Below are 23,101 nucleotides of genomic sequence, written 5' to 3'. Positions count from 1 at the left end.
TACAGCAATGAGGAAAATAAATCCTCAGGTTTGGGGGGAAAATGGGGACAATGTTCCAACTGTCATTGAAAAACAAAGAAAATAGTATTTTTACTTTTGTGAAACAATTTAACATTTTTTCAACTACTAGCAGCATTTTCCACTGCCGGAAAGCAGTTAATACTGTGGACAACACAGAGACAAAGCATTAAATCTGCAGAAGCAAATAACTCCTTCCTCCACTCACAACTGGGTGGCACGGGCAGAGCTTGGTGTTCATCTCCTCTCACACTGTTTAAGAATTTTAACATTGAATTTGCTCCATAGCACTACTTCCCTCTCAGCAAAGCCTTTAGGAGAATCCTGCCTCTTTTGCTCATGAGTCTGGGTTGGTTCTGCCTGTGCTGAAGATTTGCTGCCCAGGACAGCACAGTCCAGGTGCAAAAATGTTCATCTCTTCAAAGCCCGGCAATGGACCAACCCCCCCCCCGGAGGCAGCAATCTCAGAGGAACACAGCCCAGTCACCAGATTACTTCAAGTACTACTTTATCTCATTTGGAACTAAATTTTGGAAATCTTAGAATAGAAATAAATATATTTAGTATTATCCTAACTTTGGCTTCAGCACAGCTACCTCGAGAGCAAACCACACACCCACAGGAAAGGCGATCGTTGCTTAATGGGCTTGAGGCAGCAGATCCTGATAATTTGAGGATGCTGACAAACAAAACCTCTGTGTTCTGATCCAGGGGATGATGTTGCTAAATTGGCAGCCTCGTTGTCTTACAGCGTGACCTTGTGTCCCCAGCCTGGTGAGTCAGCTGGCAGCAGGATCACCCACTGGAATGTGGCAGAGGGGAAGGAAAGCACAAATACCTCGGCACACAGAGGCATGGTACAGTTACATGGGAAGCAACTGAGGGCAAAGCAGCACCTGGAAAAGGGCAGTAAATAGGGCTTAGGAGTGAGGAAAGACTACAGGAAACTGGATACCCAAACACAGGAGAGCCAGGAAGGAGCATCAAAGCCTTCGGAAAGGGCCACAGGTACCGTGGAACAAACAAGGGCACCAGCGGGCACATGCTGCTCATGGGCTGTGCAGGGATTTGGGAAACAGAGCAATGGAGACACAGCATCTTTTTTTTTTTTTTTTTTATCTGAGAAGTCACATCAGCATTTGGTTTCCTTTTTCCTGATACTTTCCTGATGTTTCACGTCAGGTTGGAAAAACACCAGAAAAAAATTGAAAAAACACAATTACTTGGCTTAAGAAAACATAATTATTTTGCTAATTCTTGCCATTCAGAGACTAAAGTACATCTCTAATATTTCTATGTATGAAAAAAATGTAGGATGTGGCCATTACTGACGAAAATACTGAGGCAAATTCTGCGTTGGGAGTATCAGTTCCTAGGAAGGACCCTCAGGTCTATGTGAGAATCACACACAGAGGTCAGTTCTGGTGCAGATATTACACAGGAATCTTACCCTGCAGTTTCACTGTCTCAGTGAATCAGAAACCTCAACACAAATCCTTCAAAATAGCATTAATTGCCTCCTTATTCGAACAGACACGTGCACACACAAAACATGTCCCTCAGGCAGCTTTGAAAGTCTGTTGGCTGGCTCTGTAACCTTGAATACTGCAGAACTGCTGCAAAACCAAGCACATACTGAGAGCTGGAAACTGGAAGTTTTAAGTCCTCCCCAAATAATGAAACTCAGCAAAATGATGAGCTGCCAACCTTGTTCTTAGATATATTAATTACAGTCTGCAACTGCCACTTGGAAACCCAGGGTGAAGTCCTGCACTCGTCACTGATTTAGAACAGCCTGTGAAGAGTTCCCGGCTTTGGTTGGTGACACCCAGTGGTGACTATTGTATAAAAAAGGCTCCCTGAAACGTGGAAATTACGGGCTGTGCCATCACCGAGCAGGCTGGGGCCATTCTTCTCCGAATTTAGCAATAGCGTTTGCTTCTTGCTTATAAAATTACAAGTAAGGCTTGTGTGAGGCTGTGAGACCTCCCAGAGATTGTGCACAATGACAAGTATCCTTCTTGAAAAAAGTTCTGCAGATATTTTGTTCCTTCTTCAAGAAACTTCCCTGGATGACAAATAAACTGTTAAATGCCTGACTTTTCCCTGAAGTGCTGCAACGGGTGACATCCTAAAATATTTTTTCTCCCTCCTGAACACTCTGCTTTGCAATCTCGTAATGTGCAGCTGAACATCAGGCAGTTTCAGAGGGGCCCATTCTAAAACAAATTAAGAAAGTGCAAAATCCCCAGCACTGCATCTGCAGTTGGCTGCCCTCTGCTTTCATTTACAAAGGCAGATTATAATGTACATTCGACTTGCATATAATTCATTGTGATCTAAGGTTTTTAAATTAAAAATATTTTATTACCCTTAAGGCCCAAACCAAATCTGTTTAGGTCATGGACATTTAATGACAGAAATCTTTCAAAGGGTCTGGACTGCTTGAGACAAATCTTTAAAAGAATAGCAATAGATGGATTAAAAGCCTGGAAATTTTGCTAATCCCATTTAGGGTTAGAAATCCAGCCTTTAGATTCAGCAGGGCTGAATGGGATTATTCACTCAATTCTATTAATAGTTTACTGTGTCCATGTCAGGGTCACTTAATATTCGTGTGCTTCTTTTTACACCATCTTTCATATGGGTCTAATTACTGTGCAGAAGATTGATGATTTCAAGGAACAAACACTGAAATGCCCCATTGGAAAACATTACTGATGTACATCAAATTGGGAAGAGACATTTGTTCCTATTTGAGGATACTATTCATAATAATAAATTAATGGAATCAAGGAATGTCCCTGATATTACTCACATTTAACTAATATTCAATGCAGTTGCATGATGGTAGATTTGCCTAAATGTGAGATGCATAAAGCTGTTTGATTTTACTGGTGTCTGAACTCACAATATCCACAGTTTTCTTGGCAGATACATAAAATCAGCTGTCCCTTGCAGGGGAGTGTGCTGTGTGCAGCATGAGAAATGGGGCTTGTGGGCAGCTTAGATCAGCTTCAGACTGTGGACCAAAACAAACTCAGGGAAGAAATGTGGTTCTATTTTGCACTCAGTTTACATTTCCCAGCCCAGATGAGTAATGACAGTGAGGGGATGATTTCCCTGGAAGTGCAATATGGTACTGCCATCTAGTGCTGTGCAGCAGGCTCAGCTTCTGCCACACAACTCAAATATAATGTTTTCATACTACACACGGCAGCATTAGACAAAAAGATCACATTTCCTATCCATCGATCTGTGAAGTTTAGGATTCTGTTGAGTGACATGAAGACTTTGGGTCAAGCTCTGTGATCTGCTCACTATATATATGGAGTAAAATAAGATTGCAACAATGAAAAAGCTCCAAAGTCAAACAAAAGGCATGCTGGAAATTGTGTTAGAAAAGTGAAGACTATTATCTTCAGAGACAACATCAGACGAGTGGAGTTGCTCAATGAGCCAATAATCCCCAGCCAGGATTGGGTTGTCTCTCCTTCTATTAAATAAAACACCCAGAACTCTCAGGTGGCCTACAGATGGTTTCCCATCAAGGTTTTCCTGAGATCATATGGGAAAAATTTGTCAACATTCAAGCATAAGGCAATTTCTTGGTCAATATTTAGCCCCTTGACTCATAATGAAAAGAATGATAATTAAAGTTTTGGTTTATGAGACCAACTTCTGGATGCTGATAAAACACTGGGAGGGAAATGATACTGAACCACAAAAAAAGTCTGCCAAAGAAAAAACATATTTTAACTGTAAGGACTCTGAGCACTGTTAGGTAGGATGTGACTAAAATAACTTTGGCTGTCAGCACAGAGGATCTCATGTTTATTGACAACTGTAATTGTTAGTGGTGCAGTAGGAGGAAAGTTGAAATTCAAAAAAATATTCATCCCAGAATAGTTTAAAACTTCATCCAAAACCTACCAGAGTCCATTAAACTCTTGGTTTGAATTTTGGGCCAGTACTTCAAAATGTGTTAAGAGAACTTCAAGCATGGCTTGTAACCAGAATGAACAGTGCAGTTAAAATATTTGCAGGGCAAGGCTCATGAAAAAGTCTTTTCTGCATTTCTCTCATTTTAAACTCATGATTATTTCTCAGAATAGAGGTGCTGCTCAGGAACTGGAAAGGTCAGGATAATCATTCACTCGCTTCGGACAGTGTTGGGAAAAGTCTCTCTTCTTATTTATAGTATATTCCACAGCAAGATGGAACATAATGAATGTAATATATAAGAATATACATAAGAATATATGGAATATATATGAATGTATGCAGTAAATATGAGATTCGTTCAGTATCCACTGAAATCTTCAAAAGTCCTCTTCTTACTTAAGTAGCCAGCTGATTAAGCCCTAAGAGTAAAATTAGAAGTCTAAATTGAAATTTACATTTTTTAAAGGATCCAAAGATTGTTGTTTTTCAAACATGGCTCAAGGTAAAAATGAAACACATAACTTTCTCTCTCGGGACTTTTTTTTGGATCAAACCTGTAAGGTTTTTTTTATGCTTTCCTTTTTACTGAAGCAAGTGAATAATATCTTCGTGGTTTGTCCCACCGAGGTTAAGTAGTTTGATAAATTCTATATCATATCAAAATGTGATATTGTAACATTGTTTTTTTGTATTGACAAAGGATGAAATGTCACACCAGCTGATGCAGCCATTCATGTTTTCATAAGAAGTTTGTGGCAGTATAAAAAACTTTACATAAGTTAGGCACCTCTCTGCATTTCCCCACTGGTGAAAGTACACTGTAAGAAGTTATTCTTTTTGTCTTTCTTTTCCAGTTAATTGAGTCACATAGCTTGCAACTGGAGTAGGAATAATACTTCAGAGTAATTTCTAGGAGAGCACAGAGAAAAGCAACCCGTTCTTCTAGTTCAAAGTGAATCTTTCACTATTTCTATACATTTCCTCCTTGCAACGTGCAAGAACCCTGCAATAACATTCAGCAAAATACACTTCAGTCCAACTTCACCCTATAGCAAATGGAATGCTGAAAATGGTAAAATCCAAGTCAAATTTGTAACATTTGTTTCTTGAATTTAATAAAAATACCAACCAGGAGTGCTGGTGAGATCTGCAACAGCCCTCTGGTGTTATAAGAAGCAGATTACAGATCAGATCTTCATTTCCTTTTGCCCTGCATTGGACCAAGGTTTTATGACCTTTATAAAACAAAAAAAACAGTGGAATGTTGTCATTTTGCACTGTTTTGTGTAAGAACAACCCAGAATCAATTCTTTCTTGGATTTACCATTGAACCTGCAAGTCATGCTCAGTGCTGCAGTGATTGCAGGAGCTGATCATGGCCTCTGTGTTATCATAAGATGCAGCAGTGATGTTTCTATAAATGATCTCCTCGAGCAAAGCCCTACAAGGTTGGGCTCTTCCTCCCCTTTCTGGTCCCTTTCCCATCTCCCATGTTTATTCAAGTCATCATTCAGGATCTTCTGATACCACACTCTCTACTTTCTAGTACCAATGTCAGTTCACATCTTCCAGCATCTGCCCAGGATGGATGACCAATAATGTAGGCTTGGAATGAGCTTTTTATTACTGGAATTCCTTGTGCAGTGCAAACCCACACAGTCAGTAACTCAAACCAGGCACACAAGTCTCCTGGCTGGGCAAAGAATTCATCTCCCCTCAGGCTACTAAAGAGTGAAAAAAAGCACCTAAAAACCTGGCCATTAGGTGGTTGTTTTCTTTGCAATGTACATAAGGCCAGAGCAACAGCAAATGTAGTTATTTCCCACCGAAGAAAAACTATTTGCTTTTTCTAAGCAGTTTCAAAACAAGCTTGGTATGCTTTAGTACAAGAATATTGCTTTCAAGTCAGACATTTTCCTATTGTTGCAACCACAGCAATGGAATAAGAAACTGAGTAACAGAAGTAGCAATCCTGGAAGCTGTTAATGATGGATCTGGAGCTGGGTTTGTTCTGTGATATCAATGATAGGTATGAGACAGGAAGAGAGGCTGCTGAAGTGTGTAGGAAACAGCCTCGTTCACAAATCAGACTTAGTTAAAATCAGCTTCTAGAAGAGATTTAGCCAGACTACTTCTCAAGATTAAAGGAAAGGCAAGGAAATAGAAAACAAATATTCAATTCCTGAATAAACAGCACTACTATACTAAATCCATGCAACTCATTCCTACATCCTCTTGGCAAAGACCAACACGTTTCTTCTACAATGCAACTGATGTCACATAAACTAAGCAACACAATGGTAACTAAAGAAGCTCATCCAAAAGAACATCAGCAGAATTGAAGACAATTAAGCAAAGACTTAACTACAAAAATGAAATCTCTGGTCTGAAGTGCAAAAACCAGCCAGAAAGATAATAACTGTTGATTCTAAGCTCCGTAAGTCTTACCAACCAAATATGCAGATATGTCTCTGTCTGAGCCTGGAAAAAATGGAGCACATTCTGACGGTAGGATGACTTTTCTTCAGATTATATCAAAAAGATAGACAGGAATGATTTGTGGCATGGGAAAGTTTGCTCTTGTCACAAGGGAAAGAGCTACTAAAAAGGCAGCCTTGGATTGTCTCAGGGGCAAAGGTTTTCCTGATTGAGATTATTTATAGAGAATTAGCTTTTACGGTGGGCGTTTTATGATTTTCTTTTTCTCTTGAAAAGTCCACCCATTCCTCGTTATTCATTTCAGATGCTCCACATGAATGAAGCATGGCAAGGTGTCCTTTGTAGAAAAATTCCGGCAGCAGCTCACTAAACTCACCATCACTGTAAGTAACTTCAACAATCAGAAAATTACTAATATTTGCCAAGAATGTTTTGTGCTTTCCCTGCTAATCAGCTCGATGTACTGGAATAAATGGGGTACTTTAAAGTGAATCATCCACATCACAGAGTGTATGTATTTGTTATCTATGGTGTAATTAATTTCTCTCCAACCAGATCAGAACACTCGTGAGCTGTCTGCATATTTAAGATATTTCCTGAGTTGTATCTGCCAGGAAGGATGTTTTTCATGGGAAACTGGTTGCTGCTTCTGTTTTATTGTACTTGCAGAACTGGCTTTTTCACAGTGGCTGATTACCAGTACTGTATTTTACCAGGATTAGTGTACCACGCAGTCTTATACACTGTTAGCAGTTCTAATATACTCAGCATGATTATAATACAAGTTTCCATTCTCTGGAGTTTTTTATTCCTCTAGATTTCTCATTAGTGACTCTAAGGAAAATAACACCTTCCTTGTTTGATTAAAATATCCCATGTTCACACTTTCAGTGATAGAAAAGGCTCTTTTAAATCAACCTTTAAAACCATATCAATCTAAGAATGTCTTTATTTATGAAATCCTAGGCCACTTCAAGATGATGATTAAATGATTTAAAATTCAGATTAAACTAAAAAGAATCAATCACATACCATTAAAACTTCAGGACACGTGCTTAGAGGGCTATACTGATAGATCCTGTCCTTGCCTATCTTCCAAACTGCTCTTCAGATCATGCTGACTCTCCTCTGGACCTCTGATATTCTCCTCCCCAGAGAGAGGTGTTCATCTCCCTGTTGGAGGTGAACTGCTATATCATACCCCACACGTGCTTTTTATCTCCAGCCTCACAGTGTCCCATGTCCACTTTATGAATCCAGAGGCTTCTAAAGGTTGTCAGGAGCCATAAGAGCTGTGGGCAAAGTGTTTTCTGGGCTCACATCATATGGATGCAGCTTCTGTTACAGTGGGAGTGTGGGAGGATTCACTTTCGAGCTGTTTCTCAGCCAACTCTGCAAAGTGAGGATGAAATGATGACACTTCCAGTGGTCACAGAAAAGCTGCTCAGTTGTCTTAGAATCTGTGCTGGGTATAAAGTAGAGTTTTGTTTGGGGTTTTTATGCCTATGAATGTTGTTTCTACACGAACCCTTTCACCTTTCTGGGTGACTTGGTTTTTATGCTGTTTCATTTCTCTGGGCACAGAGCACTGCACAAAAACAGGCACAGAAAAAAAGGGAATTCTCCCTCTTTCCATCCCTTTACATTTTTAATAATTCCTATTGACCTCTGGCCACTCTGCAGGAACAGATGCAGAGAGTTATGAAACTGTGGACTGTTCAGCACTGAGGTTCTAAAATATAATCCTGATGGGTACTGAAACAGCTAAATCCCCACAAAACAAAACAATAAAAACAAACAAACCAACCCCCAACATTATAGTCTCTGAGTCAATCCTATAGCTGGTGTAAATCATCACTCCTCCTCTGACTCCCATGTAATTCTGACCATATCAGCCACCTGAGACTGGTCCTCCTTGTGCTGGAATGTGGAGAGCATTCTGCTTAAAAAACAGCTCTAAAAAAACAGCAATTCTCATTTTGACTGCCCTGCTCCGTTTTTAAAAGGACAGTAAGGAAGGAATGGACTGTTTCCTTTCTTTTAAATAAGGTTTTTTCCTTCAATCCTCTCTTCCTGTGCAAGAAGAAAAAAGGAATTGTAAAGGCAGTTTTAATTTCCATCCTTTTTTTTTTTTTTAATTGAAAGATAATGTTATTTTTCAATGAAAATAGAAAAAGGTTATTGAAGATGGCCTTCTCTCCAGAGAAAATATATAATTAGAAAGCAATTTCTTCAATGAGGAGTGATTCAATAAATGACATTCATCCATTTGAAGACACAGGATCTTTTAGCATAATTAAAATGGGCTCATTTTACAGCTGAGTACCTTGTGTCTCTGCCCTCCCACCTTCAGGTGTTGGCTTTCAACATGCTGAAAACACTGAGGCCAAGTTTGAGACATTGCATATATCAGTCTTTCCCATTTGAACCATTTGTAGTTCTGTATCTTTGGAAAGAAAGTGCTTTAGATAAGCAAAATTTATTTATGAATCAAATGGACAAATCCTTGCTTAAGAGATTAACATTCTTCCTAGTTCACATTCCCTGCAGATTTGATATATTGAATAATTTCTGGCTTCAAATTCTAAATACTGAAGTATATAGTTCCTTGTAGAAAACTGCTTGTATATTTTCTTCCAGAAATAACTGGATGCATGAGTTTGGTCTTTATATATTGCATGTGACTTGTCCCTTTGATGTGTGACATACAAGGGCACTACAGCTAAGGATACCAGAGTTTCGGTTCCTTTCTTCTGATATGAGTTCAGACAAATACTTTCAGATCTTGATTCCTCATCTGTGAAATGGGAAAAAAAATCTCTGGTTCCCTCAGATGGGAATCGCTGTATGAGCCAGAAATCCTGTCCCCTATTCCAGTAATATGAAGCACTAAATAAGTAACTTGTGCTGCAAGAAGATGGGTTTGTCTTGTGTCATAAGTAGCCTGGAAGCTACTCAGCTCTACTTCATTAATAACAGCAATGATTGACTGTGTTAGAAATTTGAAATGCATTCAGATCTGCTCTCTGCCCCGGGAAACTTCAAGGTTAGGTCTGGCACAAACAAAAGGTCGCTGCCACAATGCACTGAGAGATGCAGGAGCCCTGGCTGGTGGGCATTTATCAGTGTTCACCAGTGAAAGGCTCTTTTTGTCTGCAGCACATTTGAGCAAGTAGGAAAAACTAATAGCTTTGACTTCAGGAGGCCAGACAGTCTGCAGACAAGCACTGTGCAGATCTCCAGACCGCCCTGCGAAGGCTCCTCAGTTCTTGCCCTCAACACTCCTATTATTCCCTCGCAATTGCTGCCAGTTGGCTTGGTAACCAGGGAGTATTTGAACAGCTGAATTCTTCCCTCAGTTACACTTGGCACTGCCATGGACTTCAGGGGAGCTCCAGGGTGGAACTGAGGGCAGGACTTGGCTCTGGGCACCCACTACAAACCAGGTCAGGGCCACCAAAGGCAATTCTGCCCTTAAAGCTTTAATCCACACCCTCAGCTAAAGGAACCAAAAGCCTTTAACTGTGTCACCAAGAAAGTCCTGCTCCTCCATTTGGGCGCAGGATCATGTGCATGGAGCTCTGTCCACGTGCCAGGGAGTGTGAAAGCAGCACATTTGTCATCCCTGAAGTGTGGCCTGGGTGCTACTCACGCCGACCCACCGACCACACCGAGCTCAGCCAGATCCCCGAGCTGGGCTTGAAACGCTGCTTTGTTTTAACCACATATTTTTATTTCATGAAACAGAGCTAAGTATCCTGAAACTAAAGGAGTATTTTTTCATGCTGCTATAATTTGTGAAATAATGAGACATTTTGGTCTGTTAACTCCTCTTAAGTCTCACCACAATGTTATGCTTTGACTTCATTTGTGGTTGCAAAATATTTACTTTTCTCTTTAGCAGATTATATGAAGCTGTGTATTTTGTCTTGGGAGATATATACATATATTTATATATATTTAATCTTAGTAGAAGCTGTTAGTAAAGCTACTTTTGTGCTCTGATCTGTTTTTGGATTCTCTTTAAAAATATTTACCAGGATATTGTGGATTTATTTGCTGATGCCATCTTTTCTCAAAAAAAAAAAAAAAAAAGAAAAAAGAAAAGAAAAAGTTAAGACATACTAATAGTGTGGGGTTTTTTCACTGTGCAGGTCATACTCACACAAAAAAAGTCCTCACTTGTATGGGGAATATATTCCCCAAACAATTATTTAGTAATATTAAACTTTCCCCCATTAGTGATTATTAATGGAAGGTGGTATTTCTAAAATGGCCAGAGGGATTTAGAATCTTAAGCCTTCTAAAAAGTCAGAGTGAGTTTTTACTAGGACAAACTGCAGCATAAAGGAGGCTGTACTGTCTACTTAGGATTTAAACAGCAGGACACCTGGGCTTACTTCCCTTCCTTTTCCATCAACAATCAATCATCAAAACCAGATCATCACTCATTTCCCAACTGAGCTGCTATCCAAGTAAAATTCGGGCAGCGAAGATCCAACCCCAAACCGAACAGCTGCAGTGTTCAGGACACTTCTGATTCCACATTTGAAGCACCTGTAGTTACACTGCTGCTTATGCAATATGGCTGTGAAGTAATTAACCATCTAATTTAATGTTTGTAAGAGAGTGTGATATCCTTTAGAAAAAAACAGCTGTGTGTCCAGTCATACTTCTCTGCCCCCACTCCTCCAGTGACAATTCAAATACGGCTTCCTCCATGTCCAGGAATGCCCCCTTACCCAGGTTTTTCATGGTAATTGGAGTCCATCTCAGCCCTACTATCTCTCTCTTCATGCCCTATCAGCTTAATGCTTTGATGTCTCCATCACTGCCATTATCTTGGGGACTTCTCCAGTTTCCCTACAGAATCCCTAAATTTCCACAGGCAGCTTTCCCCACATATATGGTGTTTTACCTGGTTATACTGAAATGCAGTTTAATGTTCTCACCACAGTGAGTGTTGCAGACTCCTGTCAGTGATCTAAATTGTTCCTGATTTGCCAGTCTGTATCTGACCTGCAATTCCTGTCACTTGGCTTACATCTTCTTTTAGCCTGATGTGGAACTCTGGACTTGAGAAAATTAGATTTTCAGAAGTCTTTAGGCACCTAAAGAAAGGCACTTTGTTGCATTAAAAAGGGACTTAAAGAAATAAAGTACCTAATTCCTGTTGACTGCCAATGGAAAAGTGCTTAAAATATTTAATGAGTCCTAGCAGTTTAATTAGCTGCTCCCAGGTGTTGTAAAGTCCCCAAAACCACTTTCAAAGATAACAACCTTTCCTTTTAAGTTGTGCATTATTTCCTATTGTGGAAGCAGAGAAAGGATGCAGAAATGAACATAAATTATATACATTATATATATATCTGTACTGGAGAAGCAGGATAAAGAAGGTGTTTGTTGTACTTTCTGCTTGTGCTGTTTTTTAACCCCACTTCCAGCTGTACACAAGCTGCAACTGGCAATCTTTCTATTAAACATCTACATTAAGTAAAAGATTCCTCAAAAGATATTAAAGTAATTCAAACTGAGCCTAAAATTCACTCTTTTTTTTTGTTGATGTTGTTGCTTTATTTGGGTATTTTTTCCAGAACTTAGCAAGAACATAAATGCCTGACCTTTGTTTTCATTCTTATATGGATTTAAAGCAATCTGGGGAAGGCAGGGGGAAGAGGGAGGAGTGAAGGGGAGTTTCTAATTTTTCCACAGGACACATCTTGGAGAAAGATGAACTAATTTAGGAAACAACAGATGCATATGTTTTCCAAATGTCTCAGGGATTTTTGAGCTTGTGAAGAAAAATGATGTGTTTTATTATTGTCTTTGATACCTCCTACTTTCTCCTGGAAGAATCCCAGGATTTCTGATACTTAGGTTCCACAGGAGCCACAGAAGCTGGATTAAATGAGACAGTCTGACACTGCTCTTGCACCTCTGGATGACACAATTCAGTTCTGCTGAGAAACCTCAGTCTGGTGATTCTAAACCAAACATTGAAATCTACGCTAAAGAATTAGAACACAAGCACTGAGGTGATCCTGCAATAATCACTTATATTTTAATCAAACACTTTGGAGTCTAGCAAGGGATGAAATCCTACATAGTAACATACAACCAGTGAAAACATGATACATGCCCAGAAAATTCTGGGCTAAGTGAGGTGAAACACTCCATACTCATCCTGCTTTTCAAAGAGCTTAGCCAAGGCTTTCCTTTTTCCAGTGATAATTTTCTTGGATGCCACGAGGAAGAGCAGATGCCTATAAAACTTTTACCATGTGGTGCTTTGTCAGTGTACTCCAGAGGGCAGCATGGTAATGCCACTGAGATTGTCTACCAAGTCATACAAGATTCCTCTGAAAGTTCTTGTTAAAAATAAACCTTAAATTATTTGCTAATATATTTTACACAGACAAGCCATCAAATACATGAAAGCAACGTCTGAAGAAATGCAGTTCAGACTTCATAGGTAACGATAAAAATGTGGTTTATAAGGAGATGAAGTTTAAATTAAAAATATCAGTCCTCCTCTGCAATATGTTAGTTTTATAAAAGGATTGCAAAATCTTAAGCTAAATTCAAACAGAAAACAAAATTAAACCAGATTTCATCTACTTTAAAAAAATGTTTATTTTCTGATGATTTTCCCGCTCGGTCTCAATTTTGGATGAAAAAAAATCTTAATATATTATTTTAAAGTATAACATATTCTGTATTAAGTGCTTTCTTCAAAGTTATGTATGAAAGGTTCCATAATTTGCAGTATCTAAGTAAGGGAAGAAAAAAAAATCAAACTTCTAAATACTTTAGAAAATGTTCACTGTGCTCTTGGTGCTTCTAGATATTGCGGCCTAAGAAATTACTTGTTTTGGTGATTTATATGTAAGATAGATCTTAAAGAAAATCACACCTCTTTAGAGAAAAAAAAAACCAACAGTCTGCAAAGAGTTGATTGCAATGTTTGACTAGATTATATTATTGGACTGAAATGTATCCCCTTTATTATGGTCCTTAATCTGGCAAGTAGCCAGTCTCTCATTAAAAATACTCATGCACACACACATAAATATATATAAAAATATATAAATTTATATATATACATATACACTAAGTATGCAGGTACCAGAATGCTGAGCAACGGAAAATCAATTGCCACCATCACAGTAACATTAAAAAACTATTTCTCAAGAATATTATTATATAAAATTACAATAGGATCATATTCCAATTGTTTTAATAAAGTGGCTACAATATAGGGCATTGTTTAGTCAGGATTGGCCATAAAATGCTGAAATTAAGCCCCAACCTATATGTAGTAGTAGGTTTCTTATAAATAATGCCAGCAAGATGAATGAGAATCCCTTTATATTGCAACCATTAAAAAGCTTATGGAGTGTTGCTTTGCTTGTTATGGATTTTATCAGGGTTTTGTTGAGTGAAGTAGCAATTAAACTAAATATGCTGTCCCCAAAACCATTTATTACTGCTCTGTCTGCACAGAGCAGACTATACAAGAGGCCATGGCTTGCATTTCAAAACATGATTTAGGCTTTCTCTTCAATGGCTGTAAAGAATCTGGTATGGGTCTCTCACAAGCCACCTGATGAAGCCAAAAATCTACTGGGTCAAACTTTTAGAATTTTGAGTCCTATGCCACTTGTCTAACACAGCAGGTGCCTTTCCCAAACGGTTCCAAGGTCATTTATGATACCTTCAACAATCTAACATAGTGTTCCTAAAGTCAAAGGAAGTCTTTGTGTTTGATGAGCTCTGGAACAAGCCTTGCAGCCCACAGATATTTTTCATTCTGAAAGTTTTTTCTGGAGTAGTCTAGACGTGAGAAAACTTCCCAAGGAATTTCGGAGAAGTTACCTTTTCCTGAATAAGTTTTAAAAAATCAGGATCTCTGGAAGAAATATTTTGCAGAATCACTTTTATACCAAGGCCTTTCCAGTCCTACACAATGCCAGGGTTGTACCAACACAGGACACTTGAAGAGGCTGTAACACTTTTGCCCACAGTCCCCTCCAAAAGAAGGATGTACTTAAGGAAGGCTCAGTCTGAGAAAATCAGTAATTACAATCTGTAGACAATTAAGCTTAGAGGAAGGTTGGTTAAAGGTAGTATCTTGTAGGAGAAAACACATTTTCTGCAGTTTGGAAAGACATAGATACTGTCACAATATATTTTTGACAGTTCATTAACTTTGTCTGCAAGCCCTGACCATGGACACGGGGATTTTTGGCTGAGTTTTGCTTCACTGTTCATCTGTGTCCTGCAGGTCAAGCAAAGCTGCTTTCATTTCCCTTTGTCCACTTGCCTGCTATGAAAATAGATTTTAATAGCCCAACTATTTTAATAGATGTTAATTTGTGCAACTCAAACTGCATGCAGCTTTTGCTATCTGTGTTCAAATGTGCACCAACCTGGGCAGATACAGCATTGCTTTTCCCTGTAGCAATCCACGTCTCATCCTTCCGTGGGAATCTACGATGATTACAGTGGACATCTAGACATAGAAGACATGGCAGAGATATATTGTGATAAAAATATGTGGTAAATATGTATTTAACTGACCCCTTTAATTAAACTGCAATAAAAATATTCCATTACGTAATAAAGTAACAGTGTGGATTGTCACAAAAGTGACCAGCAAAAATACTCTTACAGGTAAAATATTCCCTTCAGATTTGAGATCTGTATTCAGCTCCTCCCAGAAATATTTTCTGTTTCACAGAGAAAAACCCCACCTTTTCTATGCTGTATTTCTCCATGTGTAAAACTCACCCTTTGTCACACTACACCAAGACAGAGACTGTATAATTACACTTTTTGTAGAACCTTGTAGTAGCATTGGCTGATGGCAGCTGGGGCTGCTGAGTGGTGTACATTAAAAAAAAAAAGAAAATTCTTGGATTTAGTTTGATTTCACTGCCAGCACTTTAGGTCAGCCCCTAAGCTGCTTTAATTTTTAATTAAAATACATGAATAAAACCCTTTAAATGCTTGCTTCTCTGTTGTTTCCAGCTACACGCTAATTTTGTTGTCCTCGTTTACACAACATTTAATTTTCTGGTTGTTATCCGGAGAATTTCCATGGTATTTTCTCAAGCTTTTGTTGTTGTTGTTGCTGCCGTGGTTATGCTGGCTTTCTCCAAAAGACACCTACTTCAATGGTAAATCAAAATCTTTGCCATCTTACTCACTCCCCATGATTTCCATAGGGTAAGAGCATCAGTCATTGGCCTGTAATTATCTTTAATTCACCGGTACTTTCCTTGGACCAGCTGCATGAGGGACTGAAATTGGTGCAATGAAAAGACTGCAGCAGATTCTCACAGCAGCAGAAGAGTGAAGCTACACAGTCTAACACATAACTGCATGTGCACCACTCAGCCACAATACAATTAAGGCTCTTGCTCCAAAGAAATTGTGATCCAAGGCTTTCTGCAAGCTTTAAACAAGGGCTTCAATACTCACTGTTGTGTTGTCTGTGTTGCCAACTCTCTCAGTTCCTACCAAGAATCTTACAATGATATCTGCCTAAAATCTCACTTCTGAAAGTCATAAATCTGCATGAGAACCTCCAGATTCATTTTGGGGAAAAAACAGAGTTTCTGTCATTGCGAAGAAGAAGACTGGAAAACATGACACAGATGTTTCCTTAAGGCTCAGTAAACAGAAAGCAAATTAAAAAACACCTTTTTAAAAAGTTCTTTGATTCACAGATCAGTCTTTAAGAACTTAAAGGCCAGCCTGCTGATGTTTTAGTACTTCAGGTTGACAGAACAATCAGTGAGACTATTCACAGAGTATAAAGATAAAAATGTGCAAAAGATCTTTGTCAGATCTGGGCCTACAGCCAGCCTCTCACTCCCCAAGAGCATGTCATATGGCACTACTTCTAAATTTGGCTCAAATTTGTTTTGGTGAGTGCAAAATTTGTCTAGATCCAAAGCTAGTTCTGCATCTACCATTTAAAGCTTTTCCATCACATGCAGAAACCTCCAAATAAATAAAATTTACAAAGAAGCTTTTATCTGGATGTAGATGTGTTTATAAGTAAGAGTGAAAGAAAAGCAACATTGGGCAGGGACACAGAGCCTGATACCTGAGCTATAAACTACCACTGATCACAGTATTAAGTAAATTCACTAAAAATATCTTCCTCAGCTTCACTGCCTAACGCCAGATAGACTCCACAGCCTCCCAGCTCTTCTTGCCTGGACTACAATTTGCCCCCATAAAGCCCCAGGGAATCAAGACAAAAGCAATGGCAGAAACTGAATGGGATAATTTCCTTCCTCTCCAACATTTTCCATGTAATGTTGGCTGCTAAATCTGCAAAGTAACGGTCAGCGAAGGAAATCTTTGACAGTGACTGCATGTCTCACATTGCAGCCCCTTCCTCCCCCTTTTTAGCTGTTTATGCTAAATCACTTTTTATTTGCCACATGGAAAAAGCCAGTGCCCAAGATGACGATACATTGAATGCAGCATCTCCCTTAACCCTTTCCAAACTCCAGAAAACTCAGGAATAAAAGGTGGAGTTCACTCATCTCTCAACAACAGCACAAAATACAAAAACCAAAAGAAAATATCTATCAAAGCGGAAAAGGGTACTTTCCCTTGATCTGCTGATACACACTCATCTTCTGTCCCTCCCTGAATGATTTCTTCCTCTGTGAACGTGTTTTGCTCTGAACAAGGGGAAAAATGACAACAAAATAAACAGCAACATGGCAATAAAATATAACCCAGGTCCCAAAAGAGCTCCTGGACCTGTGACTGGACCAGCCCTTTAGCATTAAAGCGCTCGGGAATTTTCTGACCAAGGACCATTGGATCAGTGAGATGGCAAGAAAACGGCCCTCCTCTTCAGCACAATGGCTGAGGGATATGAAGCAGAAGAGTTTATAATCAAACCTATACATAACCTATATATATCAAAGCTATATATATAACCTGAAGAGTGGGGGTTTGTGTCCCATCTCACATTAGCTCAGCACTGAGAGAAAACTACTGTCACCTGAGGGAAAACTACTGTCACCTGAGGGAAAAATCCTCTCCTCTCATCAGAGAGAAAACTACTGTCACCTGAGAGAAAACTACTGTCACCTGAGGGAAAGCATCTCTCTTGACACCTCAGGAAAAGCTTTTCTCCTGCCACTTCAGGGAAAAATATCGTCACCTGAGGGAAAACTACTGTCACCTGAGGCAAAACTGCTGTCACCTAAGGGAAGACTCCTGCCCTGCTACCTGAAGGAAAACTACTCTCCTGTCACCCAAGAGAAAAATCCTCTCGTCTCATCTGAGGCGAAAGTACTGCCACCTGAGGGAAAGCTGCTCTCCTGTCAGGAGGAAAACCCCTCTCCTGCTCATCTGAGGGAAAGCGTCTCTCTTGACACCTCAGGGAAAGTTTCTCTCCTGCTAAAGGTTAGTGGTGATAGAGCCAAATTTCAGACACGGCTACACTCCTTCCCCACAGCTCCACAGTCCCTGGGGCTGGAGGGTGGGATGGGATCTACTGCAGAGCTGTTTTGGTTTTTGGGTGTTGGTGGAAGGTTTGGCGGAGGCCGAGTTGTGTGGGCAGGTGAGCCGGGGGCTCCTGAGGCCTCACGGGCAGTCGTTCAGCCCCCACAAAACCTCTGCTTGAATTTCAAGACGTAGTTTTGAACTTCAGCCACGTGATGGCTACATTTAAAAATTTAGGTTCAAACAATGCCAGTGCTGTAGTCTCGGAGATAATGAGCCCAAAATTTGCGTGGTCAGAACATCCTCTAGACGACCCCACACGGGAGCATGTTTGCGCACGTGGCCGTTTTGATTGTGTAAATATTTATTTCAATACCTCTCTGAAACAAATAAATAATGTAACATGGGGGAGAGGCAAATGTTTTACAGTTGAAGTGGTATTTCCAATTTAACGCTCCGGTCCCGTGGCCTGGGATGTGGTGGCTCTTTGGCACCTTGGATCCTGGAGCCTCAGCTCACACTGCAGCTGGGATGTGACTGCCCAGAGGCTTGGAATACATGTAGCACTGCCTGTTTATGCTTGTACACAACATAATAACATAAAAATAGAAATACTAATATTATAGAAATATAATAATGTAAATATTGTTTCACACAATCTGTGAAAGAACTAGCTGCGGTTTGAGACACTGCCCAGCCAATCCCTCCCCTGATTTCAATACTGAAAGAGAACACATGAGAATATATTTTGAGATTTGCTAAGTTTCAGATTTATAAAGAAATGTGGAAATCTAATGATGCTTTCAAACAGAAAAGGGTAAGACGCTTCATGTGGAAAGTGGGTGCAAAATTGGCATTCTGATATTTCTCAGATTTAATTTCTTCCTAAAAAAAATTAGATAAGTCAAAATTATTTTTTTTTCTTCTGTAAATTTGTGTTTTGAGCCTTTGATTGAACCCTAAGCCATTTTGGCTGAGTCTGAGTCTGAGTCTTTTACCTGAGAAATGCAAACCTGCTTTTGACCTTTTATTTATTTTGAAAGTATTAACCTTCAAATGATTCAAGAATATAATCCTAATGGATGCAATTTCCTCTTGCAATTTTCTTCTGACATGGCACATTCAAAAGTTGTGGGACTGGCTGTCATTGCTTGTACTAAAATTCTTTTGCTCCTACCATAACCTCAGGATTACAAGGGCTCATTGGCAGGATAATGGCAGTGTTACTTCAAACAGCATGGTTCCTGTTAATTGTCTTGAGAGAATCTGAGCATTTTATAAAAGGAAAACAAATAAGCTTATTGTTGCCAAAAGATCTGGGGGGGGGAGGGGGGGGAGAAGAGGCTGCAATAGTACTAAATAAAATAAAAATGGTATATGTTCCTATTGAAATTTGATAAAATCTACAGAATTTAAAAAGCCATGCTTCTTTGGATTACTTTAAAGATTCTCGGTTATATTTTTAGACATTAGACTGTTTGTTTCAAACTTTAAAAAAAAAAAAGGCATGTTTAATGTGTTTTCAGCATGAAATAGTTTATCAAAGACTTTGGGACAGTCTCATGAAAATTCACCAGGATCTACAAAATGAAAGGCTCAAAGGAAAACTATGAGTTAATTCATGCTGTTTCATAAGTTTGGGTTTGGAACTCTCTTTTATTGAAGGCTGGTTCATTTGGCTGACTGTTTTTCTGTTCAACTGCATGTGTATATGAACTGATGGACAAGAAGAGTATTTATTGTTGATTCCTTATTTTGGATCTGCTTGAAACTTTGATTGATAAAATCTAAAATGACCTGTCTTCACTTTGCCTACCACAGGTTCTAGTAGTTGCTCATATGTAATAATGAAGAAAAAAAAATCATGCTGCAATTATTACTAACCTTTGCTTTCTTCTTTCACTCCTTTTTGCCTTTCCTCGTTTTCCAGTGTGACTGTGGCATTGAGACAGAGCTGGTTCCAACCTCTGGTACTTAGTTTTGGTTCATTAATTTTTGGCAAAGAAGGGACACTTAATAGGTCTGACGTTCCTGGCTAGGTGGTGACTGATCAAAAGTCAGCACAGTCAATGTTGTTATTTTTTCCAAACTTGTAATAATGTTATTCTCTAAAAGCCCACAAAAACAAGGCAATTAGGCTGGCTTGATAGGAGTGATGGTGGCTAACCTGGCATCAGAAGTGAAGACAGCAGCTTTCTGGATTACCTTTCCCCTATCTTAAGTCTGCTGCAGTCCAATTTATAAAATGAGAAGGTAATGAATGTTGTATTTAAAGTACATTATCTGCATTATGCCAACTGTGCTCTTCAGGAATGTGACATTGTGAAATGAGATTTCCACACACCTACAGGAATGAGCAGACACTGTATTTATTAGCCTAGTAAAAATACAATCTTATATCAATAACACCCAGGCTCTCTCTCCATTTCTTCCTGTTTGTGTTGTGTGTCTGTGTCAGCCTTGTTCTGAGCCACTGTTGCCAGGTGTACTCGCCAGAGGCTGCTCAATTGGAGCTCTGAATACCAGCCAAAAATAGCCAGCCCTGAGCAGAAGCCCCAGCCCTCAGAAAGTGCCTGCAGAAGGTACACACAGCTATTGGCTGCTGGGGCTTGAACTTCTCCACTGGAGATGGAGTTGAGACTGGCAGGGGCTGTGGAGCTCTGTCAGCTCTCTGGGCAGGCTGGTTACTGAGGAGCTGGGTGGTAACTTCAAATAGTCAGGTTCTAAGCCAGCCTTTAGCTGTGGAGTACTGGGTACTTTTACTTAGCCAGTACCTTTCTTGTGACTTGATTTCCTTGTCTCTGAAGTAGAAGGGTGCTGCTCATGAAATGGAAAGATTGGATATTCCAAGTAAAAGCCATTATCGCTATTATTGATAGGGAAAATATCCCACTTGGATTGATTTGGGATTTCCTGATGTCGGTAATACACTTCTGAATAAGGTGGTGCTGCAGGTGTTCAGTGGATGATGTTCACCTTTGCACAAATTAGGTTTATGTGGGACTGTTGAAATTGTTTATATAAATGTGCTTTGTATACATTTCAGTAACTCCCTTTCGAATCTCTGAAAGAATCTCTGTGGGTGTTGATCAGGCCCAGAATATTGGACACCTGCCAAAACTCTGGTAGAACTTTTTCCTTCATTTGGATATGTACAGCAACTTAGAAAATTGACAATGTCCATTTTGGCTTTATCTCAGTAGGTTTAGTGTCTCCCTAATTCTGATAACTCTGTTTCGAGAAAATGAGGTTTTGAGTGAGCCCCTAGAAGCTGTGCTTCCAGGGTTAATGGAAATAATAAATGGGTCTGGTCTGGTACCCAGTGAAGCAGCTCTGGATTGCCTGCTGTAGCTGGTAGACTTCCAGGAGGGGTCAGAAAAGGGAAAACTCAGCTTTGGTTAGGAATATAGTTGGATAACAAGGCATGGTAACCTGAATTCTCTGTCAGAGTCTTCCTATATAATGACAGACACAGCAGGACATCGCTTTCTTTGGATGGCAATGTCTGACTCATTCTTGTCTGAGCCTTAGTAAAGCTGCAGTTGGTGCTTCGGAGAACCAGGGAGCTGAAAGATCTCTGCTGAAGTCTGAGCTTGAAAGGAGTGAAAGACTGTTGGTGTGTTATTTGAACTTCAGGAAGGAATGAAAAAAATGTTATCTAACTGTAGTGCTGAGTCATCTGAGCCTGGAAAGTGTTAGGAGCTGCTTAGGTCAGCTGAAAGATTGGGATGGAAAACACTGACTCAAGTATTTTCTCGTGTCAGCAGAGGGTCCCTGCTGCATTTTGGGCTCAGATTTAGAAGTGGAAATCTGAAAGGGAACATTATAAAATGTTGATTTTAAAATAGCCTCATTCCTTTGCTTCTGACAATTGCATAAAGTTGTAGGAAATCCTGCAATAGCTGTCCCTGCTAATTTTTCAACAAGCAATATTCACATCTCAGTTATTTTCTAGCCTAGTTATATTACTTGGTGGTTGTTTAAGAAAACCTTGGTTATACATTCTTTCCTTAGATTGGCTTCATCTCAAGCACAAGTTTCAGATGCACCTAAGATGATTTAGAAGCCTGATCTGACTGAATCACTCCTGAAAGTTAGACCTGCCATTCATGAAAGTTTTATCTGTGGGCTATTGCTAAAATGAATCAGGATATAATATTTTTCCTCTTCTTTGGCTGAAGGTCTCAAGAACCTTGTAAACTTCTAAATTAATAATTTCATTCTGTCTAAATGTAAAAATACTTATTGACTGTCCCCCCATATGATGACATCAGTATGGCTCACCCTTGGTTATGGGAAATCTCAGGAATTTTCTGTCAAAGAGATGTTGATGGAAAAGGCTTCAACTGGGGCTCTCAAGGCTTCATTTATTGCACTTTCTGCTGTTATTCCTGTGAGCTCTGCCAACCAAGACCTTTACTTTGAGTACAGTTTGGTGTGAGCCTTAAAAACCTTCCTTCTTTCTCCATTATAAAAGGGTCTCCTCAGTCTCCTCTTTGCTTTTTGCTTTCCACCTGAAATAGAAGAGATACTTCACTCCTCTGCTCCTTCCAACTACATCTGCTGCCTCTCCAGCAGGGCAAGGTCTGTTAATAGTTGTAAATAGCTCAGCTGTGAGAGACTTTTCTTTACTTAAGTTGTGAAATGGTTTGTCTTCTACCAGTTCTTTGCGTGAAGTTAAAAGAAACAAAGATTTACAGCAAAATAGGGGGGTTTTTTTGGAGTGCATTGGAAGATCTTTTATTCAAACTATGGGGTACAATGAAATTTCCACTGGATTCCCCTCTCCTCCCTTTTCCTTCAGCTTATTACCTATCCAGGGGATGAGAACAGCCCCTCACTGGCTGGACTTGTCCATAGAAGGTCTATCTTAAACCCTTGTGACTGTGATTATTCTGTCTCTTTGCTGTCCAACGCTGCCATGTGAACAAGGTCATGGCATTGAGTGATTCTAACCTGGCTCCATAATACCTTCACTTTATGTCCCAAAGGATCTCTGGGATCTGAGCCTTGTGTTGGGGGACTATTAGACAGGAATCTTTCCTTGAGAACTTAATGACATTGTTGGAATTATATCCTTATGTGCTTTTGTCTTTAAGTGATTATTTCTTCCCGATAATACAAACACTTTGAATGTCAAGATTCTGATACTGATTCTGCAAGGAGAGTGGGGGGCAGAAATCAAATTGTTGATTTCAATTCAAAAAGGTAATGTCCTCTT

The 23,101-nt window shown here is 39.5% G+C and overlaps 1 protein-coding gene and 1 long non-coding RNA gene across 2 annotated transcripts in view; one reads left to right on the top strand and one right to left on the bottom strand.

The window, feature by feature from the left end:
- Positions 1 to 14,831: 14,831 nt before the first annotated feature.
- On the bottom strand, positions 14,832 to 17,588 carry LOC113952434. The gene is made up of 3 exons (XR_003529546.1): positions 17,524 to 17,588; positions 17,402 to 17,434; positions 14,832 to 14,914 (listed from the first exon to the last, which is right to left on the bottom strand). It is a non-coding gene; the product is annotated as an uncharacterized LOC113952434 (long non-coding RNA).
- Positions 17,589 to 17,784: 196 nt separating this feature from the next.
- ANKFN1 (ankyrin repeat and fibronectin type III domain containing 1) overlaps positions 17,785 to 23,101 on the top strand; it is a 127,990-nt gene continuing 122,673 nt past the window's right edge. Inside the window, exon 1 of the mRNA XM_027654518.1 lies at positions 17,785 to 17,841. The gene's annotated coding sequence lies outside the window, so the exon portion shown is untranslated. The remainder of the gene's footprint in view (positions 17,842 to 23,101) is intronic.

This window comes from Corapipo altera, unplaced genomic scaffold (assembly GCF_003945725.1).
Source record: "Corapipo altera isolate COAL_440 unplaced genomic scaffold, ASM394572v1 343, whole genome shotgun sequence".
In the NCBI taxonomy this organism is placed as follows: Eukaryota; Metazoa; Chordata; class Aves; order Passeriformes; family Pipridae; genus Corapipo; species Corapipo altera.
Note: the sequence above shows the minus strand (reverse complement) of the source record. Positions and strands in the feature narration are given on the sequence as shown.